This window comes from Gekko japonicus, unplaced genomic scaffold (genome assembly GCF_001447785.1).
Source record: "Gekko japonicus isolate JY-2015 unplaced genomic scaffold, Gekko_japonicus_V1.1 scaffold789, whole genome shotgun sequence".
NCBI classification, from domain to species: domain Eukaryota; kingdom Metazoa; phylum Chordata; class Lepidosauria; order Squamata; family Gekkonidae; genus Gekko; species Gekko japonicus.
Genome location: NW_015177032.1, coordinates 604521 through 615164, shown reverse-complemented (window position 1 = coordinate 615164; position 10644 = coordinate 604521).

Sequence of the window (10644 nt, the reverse complement as noted above, 5' to 3'; positions counted from 1 at the left end):
CCTGCTGAAATTATTAGCTGGGGAGGGGATACTCCCATTTTCACTTCAGGCTTCCTGGAGTTCTTTTTGTAGGCCCTGTTTCTTTACATGCAGATGGCCTTTCAGTTAGGATTTGGAAGAGATTGCACTGTCAATCCTGACATCCCAACGTTTAGGGGAGTCAGGCAGGGCTGCCTTTTAGCCCCGACATTGTTCTTCTTTTACATTAATAACCTGGTAAGTTTCATGAAAGGCCCCAGTTTTCATCCCCCAAAACTAGCAGATCGATACAACCAAGTGCTACTGTACGCGGATGATGCCATTATTCACTCCAAAACTCCTATCGGGCTGAAACGGGGACTGAAAAAACTCTCCCTTTATTGTGAAATTGAACATCTTAAAATTAATCATCAGAAAACAATGCCTTCGGGGAAAATACAAGGTCCAGGAGTTGGGAGCTTCAAGGACATAAGCTGGAACAAGTATTCAGCTTTAAATACTTGGGAGTAATGGTGCAGGCTTCTGGATCCAATAAAATTCATAACAGCAGTGCTGCTGATGTTGAAGAGAAATCTGCAAATAAGAAGAATGGGACTGAAGAAGCTTTTGAACTGTCTAGGTGACTACTGTAAGGAGGAAAAACTTACCATAAACTATGGGAAAACTAAAGTAATGGTTTTCCAAAAGAGGCCAAGAAAGCTCCGATGGAGCATACAGGTTGTCCCAATAGAGCAATGCCGATCTTACAAATACCTGGGTTTAACCTTTAGTGAAACCCTTAAATGGGAATACCCATATAGAATCTACTAAAGCTATGGCCCTTAAGACGATGGGTGTTGTAATTAAATTCTACTACTCCCGAGGAGGTTTTCTTATAGACCCAGCACTGGAACTTTTTGTTAGGAAAATAATTTCTCAGTTACTGTATGTCATCGAGATATGGGGATGGAAAGATCACTTACTCCTTAGGTTAGAGACACTTCAAAACCTATTTATGCGACACATCCTGGCACTTCCAAAAGGAACACCGGCTGCTCTGTTACAAGCTGAACTGGGACTTCCATCAGTGAGGGTTCAAGCCCACTTGATGATTTTAAAATTCTGGAAAAAAATCCAACTAAAAAGTCCAGATGCATTCAGTAAACTTAGTTACCATATACTGAATGCCAAAGATAAAGCTCGCCCTGAATTTTTAAATTATATCATTACTAGATACACTATTCCAGATGACCTGCTGCAACACACAGGGAACAATACTAACCTAAGCGAATGGATGTTTAGAGAGGATGCTCTAATAGACACCGCTTTGATCTCCCAGTCGAGGTTTGCTCCATGGTTTAAAATAATTAAAAAGGATCACTCCCTACTCAGAGCTGGCAAACCTACTTTCCTCTCAGTGCCTGTTGTTAGGCAACCAAGCTTGGTTCTGTCATAAAAGGCCCTTTCCACACCTATTTTGGCCTTTGGGAGAAAACTCATTGGGGCTAGTCCTGACTATGGTTGCCAGCTCTAGGTAGGGACATTCCTGGAGATTTTATGGTAGAGTCTAAGATACCTGGTGATCTTCAGCCTCCACCTGGAGGTTGACTACCCTAGGCATAGCAGTCAGCACTTCAGAGCACAGTCTGCTAAACCCAGGTTCTTGCTGTGGAAGCTGAATGGGTGATTTTGGACCAGTCACAGACTTTCAGCCTAACCTACCTCACAGGGGTGTTGTGCAAGTCAAAAGTGGGAGAAGAGAATGACGTAAGCTGCTTTGGTCCCCACTGCAGAGAAAGACTGTACTTTTCCTCCTGGGAAACCATTGTTGCCAATCTCCAGGTGAGGGCTGGGGATCACTCAGAATTACAACTGCTCTCCAGATGGCAGAGATCAGTTCCCCTGGAGAAAATGGTGGACTCTGTGTACTTATACCATGCTGAGATGGCTCTCCTATGACAGCCAATGTGATGTAGCAGTCAGGGCTTCAGAGCACGGTAGAGGCTGCAGGTGTGTAGGGGGGAGACGGAAAGCTGAAGAGTGAGGGGTAAATAATGGCAGGTTGATGCTTGGCTGGGAAGGAGATAGAGTTGCCAACTCCAGGTTGGGAAATTCCTGGAGACTTGAGGGGTGGAGCCTGGAGAGGGTGGGGTTTGAGAAGGGATGGGACCTCAGACAGGTACAATGCCATAGACTCCACCCTCCAAACCAGCCATTTCCTCCTGGGGAACCATTGTTGCCAATCTGGGGAGCCATTGTTGCCAATCTCCAGGTGAGGGGTGGAGATCACTCAAAATTACAACTCCTCAGGTAGCAGAGATCAGTTCCTCTGGAGAAAATGGTGTTATTAAACCCTGCTGAGGTCACCACAGCAAATTGTCTCTCCCAGAGCCTCTTTCTAGAGCTCATTGTATTTATTTCCACAACAAGCCTTATTCCTAGTATAACATAGTTACATTTATCAAAGACAATAATGTAGTACATAATGTATAAGACACAGAATAATTTCCCTCTCATCCCCTTCATTATAATTTTAAGGTATTATCTATAAAATACAAAAATTCTTATTTCTGTTAGGGTACAGTTGTATTTATCATTCAAGTTTTAAGTTTCAAACCTCATAACTAATGTGTTTTGACTACACTGGTTTCATCATAACTACACATTCAACATAACATATTTTTGCCACTTCTATAAGGAAGGCCGAGCACCGAAGAATAGATTATTTTGAACTATGGTGCTGGAGAAGACTCTTGAGAGTCCCTTGGACTGCAAGGAGATCAAATCAGTCAATCCTAAAAGAAATCAACCCTGACTGTTCCCTGGAAGGCCAGATAATGAAACTGAAGCTCAAATACTTTGGCCACCCAATGAGAAGGGAGCACTCACTGGAGAAGACCCTGATGCTGGGAAAGACTGAAGATCAAAGAAGACGGGGACAGCAAAGGATGAGATGGTTAGACAGTGTCATATCTTAGTTTGTTTTAATCTTTCCCACTTTTTAGCACCATCTGCTAGTAGTATTCCTCTGATAAAAGCTTTACTTGCTTCCCAAACTGCAGCTGAAGACATTCCTTCTGTGTTGTTTATTTTAGAAAACAGTTTCAAATCTTTTTTACAGTTATTTACTACATCTCCTTGTAGTAATAGAGTATCATTTAATCTTCATCTACTTGATACTCTATTCCATTGCAAGACTACTTCTGTGGGATTATGATCTGCAAATATCTTTGATTGAATTTCTACTTTTTCTAAAGTCATTGTCAAACTTTTTGATATCCAACATATATCTATTCTTGAATATATTTGATGTCTGTCTGAAAAGTTGGTAAAGTCTCTGCCCTTTGGATGTTTGGTCCTCCAGGAGTCTTCTAATTCCAGCATTTCCATGTATTGAAATACATTTATAGGTATTTTAATATTTCTTGATCCGTCTTTTTTGGGTCTAGTACTCTGTTCATATCTTCAAGAATCATTATTTCCTCATCTTGGATATCTAGCATAGTTTGGAAAAAAATCTCAAAACATTTAACTTTGGCCTCATTTGGTGCATATATTGTTGCTATTATGTATATTTTGCCTTCCGGGAGTCATTTTTAAAATTAGGTATCTAATCTTCCATCCAAGTCTCTTCTAGTATATTTAATTGTGGGTTGTTTATGTAAATGGATACTCCACATTTTTAAAAATTTAGTACAGAAGTAATGTTTTACTGTTTTAAATATGTTCATATTTCTTCTTTATATGTGTTTCTTGTAAGCATAATATAGCAGTGCTTTCTTTTTTCAGTTGATTGAAGATTTTTGTGCATTTTGAAGGAGATTGAGTCCATTGATATTTATTGAAACTATTTTTAATTTATCTATTTTGCCCTGATATTGTTGCCATGAACTTATCCTTTTCTATGCTTGTTTCTTCTTCAGATTTTTTGGTCTGTAAACTTTGCTTTAAGCTACTAGCAGATTTATTTGAATTACTTGGAGATTCTCCTTCTGTTTCAGTATGTAAGTCCTCTGTTTGCAGTTCTTCAGCCAATTGCTTGGCTTGTTCCTCTGTTGCAAATATTTCCCCTCCTTTTGGTATAAAATACCTCAATTGCAAATGGAATTTTCCAACAATACCTTATTTATTTCTTTTGTAAAATCTGTCTCGAAAAGTCGAAGTCTTTAACACACGTTGGTAAATCCTGAAAGACCTGCACTTCTTTTCCCACAGCCTTGAGTGGTGATTCCCTTTGGTTCTTTAGTATTGTGTCTCATGTTTTCTTGTAGGTGAATGTGATGCACTTTTCCTGGCGGCTCGGGGGGAACCCACCCACAGCTGTGGCGCCTGGCTTCCCGGCGGGTGAGGCAATGCTGGGAGTCAGAGGAGGTCTGCAAAAGGGAGATGAGCCAGGACCTCAGATAGTCAGGAGACGGGGTTAATAGCACCCCTTTTGTCCCTCTGCCCCGTGTGCAGGATACTGTTCTCCCTCTTCTCTCTAGCCGTCCTTAGCAATTTCGCTCCCTCGCACGTTGTTCCTCCCCGGTCCTTCCAAAATGCTCCTCTTTTATTTCCCCTCTCCAGTCCCGGCACCGCCCCTCATCCCCGCCTCCCCACCTCCCAGCTTGGCCCTGCCCTCATTTATAATCATGGATGCTCCCTGGGCATCTGGGGTGTGGTTGCAGGTGAGCCGGTGGCCCAGGGGCCGCGCCACCGCCGCCGTTGGGTCTCAGCTTTCTTTCAGTGGGACTGGCGTCTCGGCTCCTGGGGTGGGCTTGGTGTGGTGCTCGCTGAGAGGGTCTTGCCCTGCCGGCATTACGATCTGTACGTGAGCTGCTGGGAGCCGAGCTGTTGGGCCCCGCTTCCTTTGGGGGTTGCGGATCCATCCCTTCCCTGTTCCTCGGCTGTTGTTGGGGTGAGTTGGGGTGCGGGTGCATTCCTGGTGGGGGGGTCTTGTCCCGGGACAGGGGAACCGGGACAGTGAATCAAACCAGTATATCTTGAAGTAACTCATTCTTGAATGCAAACCTTGAATCCACTCTAAAAATCTGGTCAGTGTTAGGAAAGTCTTCCTCTACCTTCAAATAATTCTGAATAAATCACGAAACTTTTTTCCAAATTTGGCCTCCCAAAATCCCCTGGAATTCCTCTAAAATGCAAATTATTAAATCTGCACTGAGTTTCCAGGATTTCAGTTCTTTGTTCTGCATACTCAGTCCAAAGATCCTGCCTTTCTAAATGTGTGTCATTATCTTTTTCCTTTTCTTTTATTTTTATAATTTCTTGTGTTTGTTTCTTGTAATTCTAAATTAATTTCTGATTAGTCTAGCTGATATATCTTGACATACTTCTTGAATGTTCTTCTGAGTTCTTTCCTCAGATTCTTGAATATTTCTCTGAATACTCTGGCTATTCTTTAAGGTTCTTTTCTCTGAATCTTGAATGGTCTTTTGAGTTCTTTCTTCAAATTGTTGAATTTCATGCACCAATATTCGCAATAATTTTCCCACCATTTCTTCAGCTCTCTGGTCCTCATCTGTTTCATCTGTACTCCATTTTTCTTTGTCTCTTTGATGTGTTCCTATTGCCATTTTCCCTTTCACTCTTAACGTAAGAACATAGGAGACGCCAATGTTGGATCAGTCCAGAGGCCCATCCAGTCCAACACTCTGTATCACACAGTGGCCAGAAATACCAGTGCCTTCTATTTTAAAAAACATTGTACACACTTTCCATATATTAGTCCCGTATACTGTTTTCTATGCATATATCAAATGCATAAAACTCAGTTTATACTTTTAAATAACTCAAGTATATGTCTATTAGAATAAAAAAAATTCTCTATAGATCTTATAAAAAGGGCTAAACGTTGCAAGTAATGAATGTTCTGAACAGATATAGTATAGATGAGAAAGGTAGCTTATCTTCTAATCATTAAATCACAAACATCAATCTATCACCAACAGAACAATTTTTCCCATTAAAATTATAATATAGTAAAGCAGAGGAGAGAGAGGTGATAAATGAAAAGGTGTGTGTGTGGGGGGGGGACATTTCTTTGGAGCATTCAGTGTTTTGGCTGTGACGTGATACAGTGGACCAACATAAAACTCAGTTTCACCAGACAGTCAGCTCATCAGAAAGACAAGATTTATTTATTTTCCTCTGTTATATGTTTTCCTATTTGGACATGTGAAATTTCTCAGAATGAAAAACAACATGAAAACATTGTGTGTGTGTGTGTGTGTGTGTGTGTGTTCTGAAGACTTTAGATGAATCAGCATACCAGGAAACAAAGCTAAGATACTGCTCCCCCCCCCCCCATTTCCTTGAAGTGGTCTATTTTTCAGTGAAAGGGCAGGAAAGAGGGAGGATGGCAGAGCCAGAGAAGACCAGGGTGCTAGATCAGGTCTTCCAACCATTCAGTCTGCAAAAGGTGGTGTCCCGCCGCCCCTTGGGAACTTTATATTGTGTTGTTCTAATTATTTATGACTTCCTAAATTCTTTAAAAGGTTTGGTTTGCATAGGAGTTAGTGCTCTGAGACCACAAAGAATATTAACTTGACTCCACCTAAAATATAAATATGTGCTTTGGGGATTTGTGAAACTGATAGATGGAGAGAGAGAATATTAAAACTTGTAACACGTCATACCCTCCGTTATCCAGGAAAGAGTAATTGGTTTATCATCCTTCCATGAGCCCTTCCATGATTTACCTAACTTGTGTCCCTACAGATGTCTCTCAAGAGGTGTTGGAAGGCACAAATGGAGTCAGTATATAGGGTGGAAAGGTTGGGAATAGGGATTGGAAAAAAATCGCTATTAACCCATGCTTTAATTACTGAACTGTGGCAGCCTTCTTAGTCCCTTGAGTTCAATTGACTTAGAAGGGTGTAACTCCACTTAAGGCTGCACTGTGGGAGGTGCCAGGGTGCTGCCTGTCTGCAAGTCACTCCCTCCAATTTAGAAACCTACCCCATAGATGTCTAGTGAGAGGAGAGCACTCTACACATGCCTAGGAATACTCTTTACCAGTTTATGGTCCTGGCATGAAAGCTATGCTTCTCCGTGGCATAAATGTATCTAGATTCCCCTCTCTACCCCCTGACTATTTTTGTTTGTTTGTTTTTTTATAGTGAGTGGTTTGGCAGACTACCAGTGCCACGCTAAACAGAATTATACCCCTTTCTGCTTGTCGGCGTCAGTCGACTTAGGACAAAGGGTATAACTCTGCATAGGGTTGCACTGTGTGCCTACTTAAATGTTATGCTTCCTTCAGCCCTTCAGCCATAATCTCAGATGGAGAAGAGCAGGAGTGACCTGTGAGGAGGAAACTCCTTGGTTGGTGGAAGGCATTTCACAGAGGCACAGAGGCACACCTTCCTTCCCGCAGACATGGTGCGGCAAGGTGGCTCCCGGTGAAAGATTAAAAAGAGCCCCCTCCCGTAGAAGGAGACTGGGCACCTGCTTCCATCACCATGCCCCCATTCCCTCTGAAGGCTCAGTATTCCTGAGGCAAACTCCTCATTATATGGATGGATTCCATCAAGGAAGCCACAGGCGGCCTGCAGTTTGCAAGGCCTGAGCAAAGCTGTTAACAGAAGGATGCTCAGGGAAGTCCTTCATTCATAGGGTCACCATAAGTCAGACGCAACGTGACAGCTCATAATACACAAAAATTATTTATTTGTTGATTAAAAAAAACATCAAGAATTTGAAAGAGCAAATTGGTCAAATTTACAACATTAATCAGTTTAAAAGTAAAAAAAACCCATGTGTTCATTAATGTGGATAAAACTGCAAAGAGCAAGCACTGTAGGTGGTGACGATCATTCCTTTAAGTAGAAAAAACTGTTTCCTTTTAGTGACATGGTTCATAATCTTCTTGTTACATGAAATATTGGGGGGGGGGACTGAACTTCCCAGTGCATTGGTAGAAAACAGAAGTGGGCTACCCAGCGCAGCCAGAACTCATGGGCACCTGGCTCGAGGCCTCCCCTGCCTGCCTTAGGAGCATTCCCGCCTGTCTCTCAAGACCTATAGTTCCACCTGCTCAGTAGACAAGAGACAAAGATCTCTCAGCACGGGGGCGGGGAGCACACGGGAGGTGCTGCTGCTAGAAAATAAACACAGAAGCCTGGAGCTGCGTTATGCGGAGTCAGACCATGGATCCACCAAGGTCAGCAGCATCTCCTCTGGCTGGCAGCGGCTCTCCAGGGGCTCTGGTTGCAGTATGGGTGGGACCTTCGGCATGCAAAGCAAATTCTCCCCAGGGAGATTCACCTGTCCCCTTCCATTGGCCTAGTTTGTCAGTGAGTGAAGACGTTTCTCTTTTGTTGTGCATTTTCTCAGTGATCCCTCTTTTATGCCCAGTGTTTTCAATTGTTGTTTTAATGTTCTGTATGTATTTTAGGCCTGGTTTTAATCATTTTAATGGTTTCTGGTTGGCTTTAAAAGGTAATGTTATAGTAAAATTTTGTAAAGTAAATACACTACCACTGAGCCACAGCCCCTTCTGTGGTCTTCATGGCACAAAACTAAACATTATCGTCTATGAATATCTACAGCTAGAGCTAATGCTAAAAGCACAGCAAAAGGGCCTCTAAAAGATGCCTGGCCATAAAAATAGAAGACCCACCCATATCATCTTCTGGCCTGCCCCTAATCCCTGCCCCAACAGTGACCCTCCCCTTCTGCAAGGTTTAAAGGGCCCTCCAGCTGATCAGCAGGAGTACATGGCCCACCGACCAGCTGGAGGGCCCTTTAAATCTTGCAAGAGATGAGGGTGAGGGGTGGCCACCGGCACACACCTAAACTCCAAGTGGCGACTTCACCGCTTAGAGTTCAGGGCATGCCTCCCCCGCCTCACTTCTTGCTCAAAGCATTTAAAGGGTCCCTTTAAATGCTTTGAGCAAGAAGCAGGGGGGAGCCCTCATGGGGGATCTCCCATCCCAGGGACTGGCATCCCTAATCTCACTCTGAGTTTTAAAAGGGTTTTTTTTCTCTTTCTGGGCAAAAAACAGTCAGGGAGGAGGAAGTCACTCAATGGCTTTCCAAGCTCACCTCAACTACATCTTAATAAATGCTAATAGGTCTAGCTAGAGACAATAAGAGGGTCCAGTCTACTCCCCCTCAAGCAGGGAACAGAGATTTGAAGGAATTAAGTACTAGAGAGGCTTCAGGAAGGAAATTTCTGGAAACTTCAGGAAAAACCTCCTTTACCTGGCCTGACTCGGTCAGTGGGAGAGGAAAGGGAGAAGATAAAACTCAGGGGAGGAAAGAGAAAGTTCTCTTTTGTGCTGGGTCCATCAGAGCAGACAGAACTCTTAGCTGAGGTCTGGAGAAGGCAGCCATTAACTATGTGGTGGCCTAGACAGTTGAAGAATGCTTCAAGGTACTGGAAACTATAGAGATTTGTAACTTCCCAATATAGCCTGTCCTATATTCTAACATCTGATAGTGCATGTATAGAGAGAGGAACAGGGGATTTGTGTTTTACCCATTTCTTTTGAATCCCTTGCTCAATCTGGTGCTGTGCTAAAAGTATGCTGGTGAACATTTTATTTTTAATAAATACTTTATAACTTTTTATGCTGGTAGTGGTTCTCTGTACCACATAGACCTCCACTGTCTTGGACATGCTATTTTAAAAGGGAGCGTCAAGGGGAAGGCAGGCGGTTGGCAAGTGGCTATTCTTCCAACGGTGCACAAGGCAATAAACTGTCCCCATGGTGACCAGGTGGTGGCCAATGGGAGATCCAGAGGCAAAGCCTCAGAACTGGGAAGCGAAGCTGGGAGTCCTGACCCTCCCAGTGGGCAATTCCTACAAAGTTCAGGTGGTGGTGGTAGTGGTGGTGGTGGACTACCTGAGAGAGAAAGAAAAGCCTCTCCAGGTTTTGGGAAAACTTTGGAGAGCGGGGTGGAACAAGGCCTACAGGCCAGAGCAGGCCCATTCTGCCACTCCTTAAAAACCCTATGGGGGAGGGTCACCATAAGTTGGCTGTGACTTGACAGCTCATTCCACACAGCCTGTTTTGGGTGGGCTTTTTTCTTATCAGTTGGGCTACACCAGGAGTTCCCAGCCTTTTTGAGTCTGCGGACACCTTTGGAATTCTGACACAGGGCACAACCATAAATGGTCACTGTGGGAGGCAGAGCCAGGGGGTAACGTTAGTCATTACTCTAATAGTAGCTCTTTACCATTTCAGGTAGAGGCTCTGTTTAACAAGATGCCTTCTAAAGAAAATATTTTAAAATGAGCACACTGTTTTAAAGTATTTTCTTGCATACACACAGCTTACTTTCAGTTGCTTAGTGAAGATCCTCGTCCTGTGGTGGCAGGGGCTGACAAAGCAATACGGCTAAAAATCTGCTCAGCCAATCAGAATCCCTGCTGAGTTAAAAAAAAAAACCCATCTGGCCCCATCCACTTTCTAAAAACACTTGTTAGGTACCAGGAATGGTTCAGGGAAGTGCCATAGTGCCCACGAGCACCAAGTTGGAGACCCCTGGCCTAGATAGAAGAAGGGAAATAAGCTGTGCAACATAAAAGTCATCCTGCAGAATATTTTCTACTTGCACACATTTATACAGGTTCCTGCAGAGGAAGGCAATCTCAGTTTCAGCATTACGAATTTGCAAATGCTTCCTAAAGTCATTACCTTAGACCTGCCCAACAAAATTGCGTGGTAATTTTCTCCTTGT